The sequence below is a fragment of the Thunnus albacares genome, chromosome 22 (assembly GCF_914725855.1).
Source record: "Thunnus albacares chromosome 22, fThuAlb1.1, whole genome shotgun sequence".
NCBI classification, from domain to species: domain Eukaryota; kingdom Metazoa; phylum Chordata; class Actinopteri; order Scombriformes; family Scombridae; genus Thunnus; species Thunnus albacares.
In genome coordinates, this window is record NC_058127.1 from 14196762 (window position 1) to 14210006 (window position 13245).

The 13245-nt window shown below is 42.6% G+C and overlaps 1 protein-coding gene across 1 annotated transcript in view; it reads right to left on the minus strand.

Moving 5' to 3' along the window:
* si:ch73-335l21.1 (insulin receptor substrate 1-B) overlaps positions 1-13245 on the minus strand; it is a 50723-nt gene that overhangs the window by 3841 nt on the left and 33637 nt on the right. The gene's annotated exons all lie outside the window — the stretch shown is intronic.

Here is a 13245-nt window from a genome sequence, read left to right on the forward strand (position 1 = left end):
AGGAATGCAGACTTGATGATAATTCTGCTCCAGAGTGGAGCGAGCGGAACAATACACCGACGGTCGATTTATTCTACATGATATCAGCGTGATAATAGTCTGACCCTGACACAGTCCTGACATAATGTTTTCCCCCCTTTCTCTAAAACACGCTCTGTGATGTTCACCTATAGGCTGACAGAGCGCTCCTCTAGACGCAGAAATGATGTTTTTAGAGCGGGCGGTCCTTCTCACCCACCTATGTACGTCACTGGAGTTGTGAAAGACGACACGCGATGGATGCTACGTCTCTCTGGGCAAGTCGTGGCAAGAATTTATGACTCTCTGATCGTCTAATCTGACAGAGTGACGATCTCGTAAGGAAAAAAATATTGTGTATTAGAGCTCTGGCAACCAAAGACATTGCGTCAAAATTTAAAACCAAATTCTCATAATGTGAACGCCGCTACAAACCAGCCTACTGCTTTGTACACATGTGTAATTTGTCATCCTGTTTTTCCATGCTGTATTTCTGTAATTTTGCTATCTGGTCTATTCTATACACACAACATCTATTCCATCCTGGAAGAGGGATCCCTCCTCTGTTGCTCTTTTTGAGGTTTCTTCCATTTTTTCCTCGTTAAAGATGTTTTTTGGGGGAGTTTTCCCGCTTTTCTGAAACAAGGGTCTAAGGATAGAGGATGTTATATTGCTGTACAGACTGTAAAGCCACCTCGAGGCAAATTTATGATTTGTCATATCAGGCTATCCAAATAAAATTGACATGACTTGACTTGAAAACGGCATGAAATGCTGCAGAATACACGGACTGAGGGCGTCTTTGTGCAAAATGTGACATGCCTCAAAACTGATATGACACAAACTGACACAAACTGTGACCAAGATTTTATTAAACCCGTCTCGCGCGGTGCGATATGCAATGAACCTGCAAAATTGCTGTCATCACACAGTAAGTTGGGGCCCTTTAAATCAGTGACAGTCTTGTGCTAACTATTCAGATCAGGATATCATTGATTATAACGTATTACGAGTGGGAAAAAGTATGTTACAAATGTTTCGGTGAAAGAATGAATACTAGGTGGCTACTACACATTTATTAGTCCGTGCCCTTTTAACACGGTTACTTTCTGTTAAGTGATGACGATGACTCACACTAAAGGCACTCACGCTGCCGTCAGCCAAAACAACAAATGCACAAAGCCAGTGAAGAGAACAGGCTCGGAGAGAGTTCCCTGCTGTCTCATTCCCTAAAATTTCCCAGCACTGCTTGACTCTCTAATTGCACGAGGGTACTCTATATTTACGCCCCTCCCTCTCTCTCCAGTTTGTCTTCTTCCTGGTGCAGTGAGCTATATTTAGTGCCCCCCCACCCCCACCCCACCCCACCTCACCCCACCCCCACCCCCCTCAGCACAGACGGTGCCCGCCAGCCGGCCAAGCCATGACGGCCCTAAAGCAGGAGCAGAGCGGAGAGGAGCGCTGTGGTGCGGAGCAGCTCCCTCATTCAGCCGGGCCAGCCAGCTCAAAAACAGCAACACAAACAATCAAGCCAGCCAACCAAAGGGACCGGAGGAGACAGGCTGGACACGCACTGGTGCACTGCCACGGACACACACATGCAAACTCACATGAAGCCGGGTGCGCACAAAGGCACACAGAGGAAGACACTATGATTATGCAGATAATGATGACCTTTCTCCAAACACAGACATGCTAAATTATACACAGAAACATACTAAACATTTGTCCGCTGCCTGATGTTAATGCACTGACTCACATGCTCTCTCTCTCTCTCTCTCTCTCTCTCTCTCTCTCATAGGCAACTACACACAATATGTATCCTCTCCTGGCTACTTTAATCAGATATTTCCTTCCCCATCTATCTGTCTAACCTCCCCTTGGTGGTTTGTCTATTGATCTCATTCGTTCCCTTGCATCGTTTCTCCGTGTTGTGGGCTAATCGATGTAATAATGACCGCGGTGGCGATAGTGTGAGTGTATGTGTGTGTCCCTTCCCCTTTTCTCTCTCAGACTGTTTAAATCAAGAGGTTAGACAGGGCTATCTGCCTCCGCAGTCCGTGTCTAGCCAATGACTGTTCTCTAGCCGCCTGTGTGTGTGTGTGTGTGTGTGTGTGTGTGTAATTAGGAGAGTCTGGGTCTATGTGATGTCTCAATCGAGGGCTGCCTAAAATTGAAAGCCACCCTGTTCTCTGGTCGTAAATCGAGTGTGTCAGTCTGTCATTTTCATGCCGCCCCGCTCCCACAAGACACGGAGCCGGTCTGAGCAACGTGATGTGAGTCACTGAGTCCACTGGTCACTCAGTCAGCTTGGGTTAAATCTTTTTTTTTTTTTTTTTATTTTAAAGGAAAGTCAGCAGACCTGCAGTAGAGTTATCAGACTTCCCTCATATGGTTATAATAAATGAAAACAGAAGCTGGAGAAAAGACAAAAAAACGACACTAAACAGCAGAAAAACATCATTACTGTTGGAAATCACCGAGCGCCAACTTGCACGGTGACGACAGCAGGGAGCGATGGTATGTTCTACGTACTTCACATGGGAAAAAAAAAAAATGAATGAGAATCACTGGAAATCCCCATGTCTTTTATCACTAGCTCATCTTTTTTTTTTTTTTTTTTTTTTTTTTTTACAAGCGTCTCATAAGTCCCCGGGGGCAGAAAATATCTTACTTCTTCTTGGATACGTCAATCTTTGATTTGCATTCAAGCAAATAATTGTGTGGTTCGTGCGGTTCAATCGCCATGTCAGCAAACATCCACCCTGCAGAGGTGTCTTTATGCAAGATACCAAAATTCCTCCTAACTGCAAGAGTGCTTCTCTGTGACCTTTGACCTACACCCTGAGGGAAGCAAAGAACTTTCTTTTTCTCTGGAGATCATAAAAGAATTATAACGATGTGAAAATCCCAACGATCCCACTCGAACAGTTTTTTCCACAATGGCAGCAATTTTTCATGCCAGCAGCTTTAGCTCCTGTGATCCTCCAGCGCTGTTATTATACTTGATTCCATTAAATCATCTATCCTGCGAGCGGGTATGAGGTAGAACAGCGCAACATGAGCCGGGATTCGGCGTCAAGACAGCTGCAGATACGGGGAATGAACACTGGCAGACTGAGCCAGCGGGATAGCTCCTGTGTCACCTCATTTAATTTCTTCCAATGACGCCAGAAAGTCTGTCAGTTGCGAAGATATAATGTTCAGTCTGACCACAGTGTATGTGTCTGATTTCACAGCACTTATTTGTTAGTCATGTATCTGGCACATCTGCGGAAGACAATTCGGTTAAAGCCGTACTCCACCCGAAATCTATGAGTATCAAACATTTGCCTCCTGTGGGCTTCAAAGGTTGCTGTAAAGACTTGGTAAATTGCTTCTTTGTGGAGGGCGGCAGCTGTAGTCAGCTTAAGATTCACAAACCGTTCCAATGGTGACTCAGTTTCGCGGTGAAACAAGAGCATCAAAACATCCAATGGAAACTTATAAAACTGCATAATCCCCCATTTCTGCATGCGCGTCTTGCTTCAAACGAGTCTGATAAGTATACTATTTCCATTTCAATAATCACTTTTAAGCTTCTTGAGCAAACATATGCTTTCATTTGCGTACGAATCATCTCCTTCTCTTACCGACTCTCATTGGTTGGGCCGGCTCAAGCCAAGCGGACTCATTGGCCAACAGGAAAGTAAAGGGTTCAGTATGCTTGAGGCGAACTAGGTCGTCCAAAGACATATAAAGGGAGAACCCTTTATAACTTTTTCCCAAAAGCTGTGTGAGGGTGAAGGGATTTTAGATGCTGTTAGACAAACCTATAGTTCCTTTGCTCTGGTTAAGATCAGTGGATGAGTTGGTACACTTCTTGCGTTTTCCCGTCAAATTCAAGCCAACCAAAATGCATCACTACAAGCCACATGAGCTCGTTCACTCAGTTCACATCTCTGTGAAACATTATCATGTCCGTGTGGAATTAAAAAGAAAGATTTAGGAACAATTGAGCAGTGTGCGGATACATCTTACAGCTCTTTTGTGTACAGATCAGCCCTAAAGAAATCACATCAAGAGGTGAAATGAACAAGAGCCCGATTCAACCGGATGAAACAAGGCAGGTTTGAAAACGTCTTTAGAAGCAGGAATTCCAACATGCGGGAAACAACTCGTGCTAACCGGAGAGTCTGAGAGACTGAGCGTGATATTTGAAAAACTTGGTCACCGTTAGAATCCACCGTAAACCTCATGACCTCATGAAAAACATTTTTAAACTACAGGAGGTGAGTATTTGATCAGATTATAGACTTCGGGTGAACAACTGCAAGGAAACATCAAGGACTCAGTGAGAATGAATTTCGTTGGATGAATCCATTCATAACAGGTTGAGTGGAAAAAAAAAAAAAAAAATGAAGGACAACACAGAAAAAAATATTTCTGCATAAATACATTATCCGTGAATAACATCCAACAGAGGATTCAAACTCATGTGTATCACATTTAATCTGCTTTATGAGCTTAGAAAAGCCGACAGCTAGAACGCTTGTTTTGATTGAAGATCTGAAGGTCTCTGGTTCATTTCTGGTCGTTTCCTCAGACTAGGTTGACCGTAATAATGTGATGATGAATGCTAATCGGCAGTACAGTATACTCACATGTATTTATGTAGCCCTGTGCCACTGTAAGCCTTCTCACACACTGAATAGCCTTGGATAATACAAAGACTGAGTACATAAAAGTCCAAACCACTTTATGGACATTTTCTGAAACGTCTTCAACCTGAAGTTCAAACATCTGCTTAACTAGCGAGATAAGAGTTAATAAGGTGCAATAATCAGTCACAAATACACAATATTATCATATAAAAACGTATGTTTCTTTGACTCTCTACACTTAGTCAATGAAAGCGTTAACATTTTTTTTACACACAGTATGCAGCACAGGCCAGAGAAGGCCGGTGTTTCCAAGGAAAAGTCTTCTGGGACACTGGAAGCCTTTTATGTTCGCAGAAACACCAGCAGCAGTTTGTTTGGAGTACATACAAGAGGAACTGGCTGGAGGGTGAACATCGATCATCACCAAGGCCGAGCACATCAACAGAAAACACTCCAAAGAAGAAGCTGTCACAGTAACGCCAACATGGCTCGATAGACGAGTGATTTCTGTTAAGTCACAGTACATAAACACATCCGCTTTAATAATATTACGGAAAAATTAGGGTGATAACTGGCTAACTTAACGGCACAACAACATACGGCAATGCTATCAATCATCTGACAGGCTTTTTATTGTTTTAAACGGCTGCATTACGAGAACAGTGAACGCAGCACATTTTCTCTTATGTTCAGCGGTAAATTTCCAAACACTATTCTATGCAGTTGGCAGAGGAGAGCAGGTTCGTGTGAGGTGGAAAGACGAGTGTGCGTGTGTGTGAGTGTGTGTGTGTGTGTGCGCTTATTGCACTTTCACACATACTCTACGCTGCCTTTAACCCTGCCGCTGTCAATCACAGTCGCAGCAGTTATGCAGCAAGCTATTTATCCAGGTGTGTGTGCATATATGAGTGTATAGGAGTCTGTGGGGGTGTGCTGTCGGAAAAAAAAAAAAAAAAAAACACGTGGATTGTGGATACTTACACACACACACACACACACACACACAGAGATGAAAGTACATGCAAACACCAGAGAGTAGTGACAAGGTGTTATGAAATCTCAAGAGAGAGAGAGAGGTGGAGAAAGTGTGTGAAAGGCAAAGAAAATATGACACATTAAAAAGGTTTCACTCATTAAAGTTGTCATTTCAGTCTGTCAGAATTTTTTTTAAGTGATTGTATAGTGATTAAAGTGTAAAAAAAAAAAAAAAAAAAAAAAAAGACAAGAGGCTCCAGACTGGTTTTATTATGCAGCCACACAGAGGAGATGGAATGTGTGGGGACAGGAAGAGACAGACAGAGACAGAGCGGCAGTGCTGAGTGGGGGAAAACGGAGGGAAAAAACCACATTTGTGGGGAGAACCGCGTTCGCTGCCTCGCGTGCAGCTTCACATCCGAGTATTTTTAGATCATCCTTGAGCAAAATCTCAACGTCCACTTTGCATTCGTTACCCTGTCAGGATCCTGAGCCCGGCCTTTACATACTTGACATTCATCAGATCGTAAAAAAAAAAAAAAAAAAACACACAAGACTGTGACATTTGCATTTTTTTTTTTAAATATAAAGAGAGGCAGATAGCAGTGTTGAAGAGTTAGCTGAACCCTATGCTGGGCCCTGTGTGCAGGCATGTGTGTGTGTGCGTGTGTGCGCGTGCACCTGGAAGCTTTTGAAAACGTTCCCAATCTTGCAGCGGGGCGGTTTATAGAGCGTCATAGACTTTAGAGCAAAGTTCAAACCACTGTGCTGCCTGTAAGCGTAGATACGACACTTGATATTAGAGCTATTTTGATAACTCTATTATCTTTTAAGTCATTTATTTGTTTTACGGCGTTGTTAACTGCATATTTTTTTGCGCTTTGGACTGTTGGTCGGACCAAGCAAGACATTTGAATGTGCCGGAAAAATTGTGATAAGCTGTTAATAATCTGCAAATTGATAATGATGACATTACTTGGCTGCGGATCTACTTTTTATATCCCTGTGTTTCCGTATAGCAGCAGTTAATCCCAAAATAGCGGCAGTATCATATAAAACTGCAATCAGGTTTATAGGAACAACAAACATTTCCTTAGTCAGTGCCATGTATTTTAAACTCAGTCATCGCCTTAACTACAGAAGATAAGAGGAGAATTGTTTTTAAAGTGCCAATAAAAACTTTAAATTTTCTCCAAATAGCTCATGCTGCAAAAACATTATGTCTTTCATAGTCAAGTGATTCCACTGCTGGTCCGAAAGCCAAATATCCACCGCAGGGAGAGAAGATATATTTTCATTTGAACTACTTAAAAACATCTTCTGCAAAAGTTCCACTCTGTTGGAGCAGAAAACGTTTAGAGGTTGTAAATATAGCGTTTAAAATGTGGGTGTCCTTGTGTAACAGAAACTGGCCACTGGACTGAAATGTGACATGGGACGTCCTGTCCCTGGACAGGACACACAGAGCTAAAGCCAATGGGAGTAAAGGGTTTTGGGGATGTTATCTCATTCACTCTCTCTCTCTGTCTCTCTCTCTCTCTCTCTCTCTCTCTCTCACACACACACACATTCTCATTGTTTGCTGACTCAGACCACCGATTTCTCTCTGTCTCTGTCTGTGTGTGTGTGTGTGTGTGTGTGTGTGTGTGTGTGTGTGTGTGTGTGTGCCGTGTCGCTCCACCAGTTCTTCCACTTTCCGCCAATGTGGATGGCCCTCCTAAACACAAACACACACACACACACACACACACACACACAGGGGCAGTGTCTTGAGTGAAATGATATATAGAGTGATAGCACAAGCAGGTGGGGTCTCCACTTCTAAGTAAGGCTTTTCCCAGAATGCCAGTGACCGGCTCGCTCCGGCTCTCTGACGTGGACGGACAAACGAAATGAAACACAAGACGCTGTTGCACCATCTTTAAGAAAGGAAAGGCAGCTGAGCGAAGGAGCTGCTGTTGAGACTTTTTCTTTTTTTCTTTTTTTTTTTTTGTCTTGCTTCACTGTTTCATATCAGTGTGATTTCACTAACAGTCAGTGGGATAATTATTTACTTTTGTCATTAACATGTCGTTACTTTCAGGAAACTTGTCTGATCTTGTGATAGTTGTAGATGTGACGGTAAACTTTCAGTTCAAGCGTGACAAAGAGCTAAATAAGTCATTTGGCAAGATGAAGGTGTTACCCAGATGGTTCAACTGCAACAGAGTTTTCTAGGATTGAAATGTAATATGTTAAATGCTAAATCAGGCAAGGCAATATGGTTGAAATCAATATGACTAATAAAAATACTTTTTCTGATGTATTGCATCCAACAAAACAACAGGGGAGAAAAAACATTGACTAATTTTGTTCTTATCTATGTGTTTGCACCAAAAGTTGATATACAATACAGTTCATTACTCCACATATGTTCAGACAGAAGGTTACGTAACATTTTGCCCTGATTCACATGGATTTGACTGCTGATCTGATTCATTCTGTCATTTCTCTCTATTCTCTCTCTTTTCCCTCTCGTCTCTGTACGTTTAAAGCCTTGGGATACGCGCGTTTTTTTTGTTTTGTCGCTCAAGTTGAAACTTGCGCCGTCTCCTTTTTTATGCGATCGCACCTAAAATTCTCCTTGCATCCTGTCTGAACACGGTGGAACATTATCATCCGTTTGGGGTCGTGTTCCCGTCCACACGTTGAATGTAAGTCTCCTTTTAGCTCCGTTTTGGTCTCCACCGACTCCAGAGGTGAAATATCTGGCTCTTTAGCTGCTAAATGCTCCACTATGTTCACCAACAGCAACCAGCTGTGCCGTGTTTGCCATGTTGGTGCTGAGCAGGGCGTGGGTACAGTTGGTTTTTAGAGCTTTTTCTCGGAAAACAGCTGTCTGCTGTGGCCAAAAAAGAACCCTATGAGAGCAGTGAGAGTAAACCAAAACAGTTAAGCTGCAGCTGGACAGCTAAACAATGAGGTAAAAATTCACCATAAAGCTCCGTAAAGCCGAGGGGGAGCTGCAGACTCCGGTGATAATTCTCTGTAGGTTCATCACTACAAGCAACGTCTCTCACATTACAGACATGTCATTTGATACGTTGTTATTATGGAAAATATTGATTATAGCCGCTTAAAAACAAAAAAAACAAAACAAAGACTGATTGCCAGGAAGAGAGTGAATCATAAATGTGTTCCTCATTTACCTAATAAACTAAATTCATGCTAAGCTGTTTCACTGTCTCTGAATGTTTTGCCGAGTCAGAGGGTACACAGAACAATTGACAAACCTTTGGATCGTTACAAAGACGAGGGGGGCTGACAGTGTGGAATCTGGATTGCATTTGGAAATCGCGTCCCGTGTGTTTAGAGGCCGGTGCCAATCTGTGTTTCACAGTGCCTCTGTGCGTGTGTCCACGTGCCAGCTCCTGGCCTCTGCTCCAGTCTGATGATGAATTGTGTAATTATTAATAGAGACACCCCTGACCCCTTACAACGCCAACACACCACGCAGAGGCCGTACCATATTAAGTTACTACATGTTGCTTTATTAAGGCCGGAGCAGCTATGTGTTTTGGGGGAATAACCAGGGGTGTAATTGTATATCAGTATGTGTGCAAACACTGTAAGTGAGTGATAGACTGTGCAGGCATGCATATGAGCGTAGGTGAGACTGAGTGTTTGAAGTTGCATGCCTATAAACCTGTGTGTGTGTGTGTGTGTGTGTGTGTGTGTGTCTGACTGTGGGTAGACAGCCAGACTTGGCCAACATGCACCACAAATATTTATCTACGAACCTTCTGGAGGCTCCGTTAGCGACACTTCTCGCCTTCTCCTCGTCTCCACAGGAAGAAAAAATTACCTAAAAGAATTCTCTCCTTCTACTCTGCATCTCCGTCTGGTTTCAACCTCCTCGCTCCACTTCTATAACTCCTCTGTCCGCTGCCTCGTACATTTAGCATGAAGTTTGCCTACAAATATAAGACTTTTTGCAGCCTGAAACTATCTGGACAGTGACCTTTTCTATTATTTTATCTTCACTCCAGCAAATTGGATTTGACACAGCATGAGGTGAAGTGCTGATCCTCACCTTTAAGGCTCCACCTGTCGATATATATAGTTTTATATTTACAATAAATCTAATTTCTGCGTGTAAGGTGAAAGGGGTCACTCGTAGACAACACAAGTAGAGCTCTGCAGCTCTACATGTAGCATGCTAAAGACGCTCATATTTTTCTCAGGAGTTGTTGGACACCAAAAAAAAAAAAAAAAGAACTCAAAGAAGAGTAAATATTGGACTTTAATTTGTCCTGTGGCCACGGACACGACTCCAAATAAATGCTAATGTTGCTCTATGTGTGCTGGATGTGTAAATAGAGGAAAGTGTTAGCTAACACATTAGCAATAACACATTATAAGGTGATATTATGTCAGGGCAGGGGTGTGACTCTCAGTTTGTTTTGGAGTTCTTCTGCACCTGTCAAAATATATTACATTAATTTAGTTTTAAGGGTGTTTTTACACATCCAGTACTCACCAATGAGGATGTAAACACCCTCATTAAAACTTTCAGATCCAATATGCAGGAGTAAAGAACCAAAGACAACGAAAAAAATGTGTCAGCATCATTTAATAATTAGACATAAGACATTTTTGCAAGTGTTGCTTAACTAAAAATCATTATATTTTCAAATGGGTGCTGTATAGTTTTAGATTTTTGGATATGTTTCCACTGTGTAGTCTGTTAGAATGAACATCAAGGCTGCTTTAGTTGTTGTCAAAGTTGCATTGATGTAGCTTTGTATAAAAGTATGCTAGCTTGGTGTTTACTGTGACTAAAGCAACCCAAACAAGTTTCAAGAGTCTGATATTTGATTGTTATATTGTTGCACCATAGTTAGCTGTGATGTTAAGCTAAAACATGCTAAACCAGTGATATGGTCCTTTAAGTCCTGCTCTGTATGCGTGGTGGTTGGCTGTCTGACAACGTCGGACGTGAATGGAGACGGCAGAAAAACGTCAGAAAAAAACGGACAGAGCGTCTTAAATGAAGACACGGATGCAAGTGTCAGATGGCACAATAACAGGACACGCCGGTCGTGTGTGTAATGTATGAGTCAGTGGACCGCAAGCCATTGGGAAATGAGTATGTGCGTGTGTTTATGTGTGTGTGGAGTGGAGCTGGGCAGCGAGGCGACAGTTGTGGCCGGCTTGGGTCATGGCTGCACAACTATATTACTGTAGCCAGTGACTGGACAAGAAATACACACACACACACACACACACACACACACACACACACACACACACACATAAAGAAGACATCAAGTGGTATTTTTCACTGTATAACCATACTCCTTCTCACATGTGCATCAAGTAAAATCCTTGTGGACATACAGTCCCCACGTCATGTAAATGAGCAGCATGATGACGCATGGCCTTCACAGCACATCGTGTGTGTGTGTGTGTATGTGTATGTGTATGTGTGTGTGTGTGTGAGGCCATGTGTTGTTTTGGACAGGAGGTGATGATTCATATTCAGATTCTGCTGGACTCCAAAAAGCCTTCAGCTCTACAATCTACCGTATCAGCTCCCAGCGGAAAGGAACACGCTGTCACCACCTCGCTCGGACATGGCGAGCAGACACACATGCTGGTGACGACTGCACACAAATACAATCTACAACGGGGCACATGTTCACAAGGAAAAAAAAAAAAAACGAAAAAAAACCTCATACATGCAACATTACTCATGTCACGTTTCTTTCAGCTCCTCCTGACGACAACTGGTCATGAATACAAACAATTTCATTAATGGAAAATGAAATTCATCAGAAACGTAAGAAGCAAACAGTGAGTGTGCGTGCACATATAGCGTGCTCCACCTCTCAATCATCCCTTGCTCATCCACTTTTCCTAACAGCCTCCTGACCCTCCGTCTCTTCGACATGCAATTTCTACTTGTTTGTTCTTCACCAGGTATGACTAATGAGTAAACAGGGGAGTTGTGCGCCTTTCATTTCCTCTCCCGTCCTGATTCGAGGCTTTTAATGCTCTGGTTAGGTGCTGTGACGCCTGAAGCGCAGAAGAACATTGTGTTAATGGTTGTGGAGAGAAGCGGTGATGGTGGTGATGATGGTGGTGGTGATGGTGGTGGTGGGGGGTATAATTGTAGATTCCAGAGATGGTCCCCGTCTGGTCAATAGTGGGATGATGAGCGGGAAGAAAGGGAGCGTCACGTTCCCGTCAAACATGAAAAGACACGACCGTAAGAGCAACCATATAAGACACACAGCTAGAAGCACATAAACGTCTTGAGTCTACACTGCAGGCGAAAACACGCTGACTGTCAAACACACCTGAAACATTGTGGATACAGCACAGTTTAAATGCAAGTGTTGAAAAAAAAAATACGAGCACAAGTGCAGACATTCACAGCCACAAACCTTTCAGGAGTCTGACCGACACGGTGCCAGTTTGTGCCGGACGGGCGTGGTTTCCGCATCATTTGAATTTGGCACAGAAAGAGGCACATGGCAAATGCCGCCGCGAGTGGCAAGACAACAAATCCTGCCAAACATGGAGTAAAGCTTGGCTTAGTTTCCAAATGAAAATGCACTTTCTTTGCCAACACCTGCAAAGTTGACGCAGCATGAAATTCAAATTTGGCCTTGATGATGATGAAATATAACAGCTGACAGTGTTTTAATATACTTTATATGTTGCCCTGACTAATATATGGTTGTTGTACACATCTCTATAAAACTCATCTTCACTAGGGAGTGTTAACGCAGGTTCGGACGCACTACCTGACAGTGTTTGATTATCAGCTGATCAGGGTTCAATGTTAATCTCTGCTTCTAGCCCTCAGCGAAGTTTTCTCTGCCTCTCCGCCTACAGCGTGACACTAAAATAAAGTGCACACATGCATCACAACTGAACAGTGATCGTGGTGTAATGTGTAAGACCGCAGCTCACTCCATGATTAACTCCTGTTAAGTGTTAAATTCTTTCTATTCTAATATATTAATATACTGGATGTGTTACAATATGTGGACATTCAATTGCTATGATTCAAAGTCAAAGTTATTTAGTAGAAAGTCTTAAAAACAACTGTAAACTGAAATCCACATCTTGGATTTTGTCTCTATTATTGCATTTTTCTGCATATCTAAAAAAATAAACCAAGCTACGAGGCCAGCAAATAACACAAATCTGCGAATTCTTTTACATTTTTGCATCAGTTATTATGTCTAAAAAAAAAAACAGACTGTGTGAAAAACAGTAACCATGGTTTCCCAGAGCTCAGGTCATATCTACAAACTGTCAGAGCGCGTTGCAGAGCTATGCTAGCGGCTCTATGATGCTGTACTTAGCCACTAGCTAAATGCTAGCATCAGCACAGTAAAGCTAACATACCGATGTTTAGCAGATGTTCACCTTCTTAGGTGAACACTTGGCTAACACAACATGCAGCTGGGGCTGACAGGGATGTCATGACTTTCACATGTCAGAATACTGCACACATTTAGCAAAAAAGTTTGACCTGAACATGAATGTCTGAACCGAATTTCGTGGCGATCCTTGCAATAGGTTGAGACCTTTTGCTAAAAACAAAACAACCTCG